We start from the raw sequence: 1,356 nt of genomic DNA, 5'->3' as shown, positions 1-1,356 counted from the left end.
ATGAAACTTCCAATAATTCCGATTCTTAGTATATAAAAAAATTTATAAAATATATAAAAAATATCCATTTAGTATATAAAAAAGAAATATTCTGATACTTAGTAAAAGAAACATCCTAATACCTAGTATAAACACCATTTATATAAAAATTTTAAATTCACCCAAAAATATTTAACTAGTTTTTAGCTAATACTCTCTTAGATCCTAGCATTATTGAAAAAATATATATCTCCTGAGAAAGTAATAAATCTAGTGTTGGTTTAATTTATTTGAACTAGCTGAAGAGTTACTTTTTTAAGAAAATAAAGAAATCTGCTGTAATAAAACACTTGACCTTTTTGAGGTAAACAAGACCATCCCATTTCCCAAAACTAAAAAGAATTTCCACAAAACAAAGCTTAACACACTTCCCCAAAGAACCTTGAAAATAGACATTTCTAGATCTACATCCCACCTTGAGACTTGGGTGAACCAGCACAGAGAAAATCACAAATAAAAAATCCATCAATCCCTAATCATATTACTGTTTAAAATTTAGATCCTTTAAATTTTAAATTTGTATTTCAGAGGATAAAATATAATTTTTTATTTTTAAATAATTTCTTTTTCATATTTATTCTTAATTCCATTTATAAGATAAATGGTAAGAGATCACATTTTACTCTCTATAATAAAATTCAAACTTTAGAAAATACAAATCCTACTATTTACAAGTAATTAAAATAGTATTTAAAGAAGTAATAAAAGAAAAATTTTTATTATTAGCCTAACTATTCAAACGTTTAAAAATATCGGTCTATCCTTCTCTGTTGACACTCCCCCTTCAATAGTCACATTCCATGATTTTACATCACTAGTTAATGTTTGTTAAGCTTATCCATCCAGTACATACAAATATGTTTTTAGTAGTGTGGTAATATCACTAGTGCCTTTAAATTTGTTTCTGTTTCTACTTTTTAAAATTTTATAGAATTGAATAGTGCGTCTCGTATTAGATAATAATTTATCGAAACGGATATTATTTATTTATTTTTATTAGATATAAATCTTATACTATTTATAATTTATAAATATCATTCGGCTTTTTTATTATGAATAAAAATTTTACTTCTTAAAAAGGAAAAAAATTCACTTGGGCCTAAACATGTTTGTCTAATGCTAGTTCTTCAATTTTGTAATATATATATCACTGTTCATATAGTTTATTTATACCTTAATACATGGGGTATTGTTAATGACACTCATTAAAAATGTTATAAATAGAGATATTATACTACGATTAAAGTTGAACAAAAACTATTGTAAATCATATTATTATTATTAGAATAAGCAATTTTTTTTTTTTTTGAAAAATTC

This window comes from Arachis ipaensis, chromosome B09 (assembly GCF_000816755.2).
Source record: "Arachis ipaensis cultivar K30076 chromosome B09, Araip1.1, whole genome shotgun sequence".
In the NCBI taxonomy this organism is placed as follows: domain Eukaryota; kingdom Viridiplantae; phylum Streptophyta; class Magnoliopsida; order Fabales; family Fabaceae; genus Arachis; species Arachis ipaensis.
Note: the sequence above shows the minus strand (reverse complement) of the source record.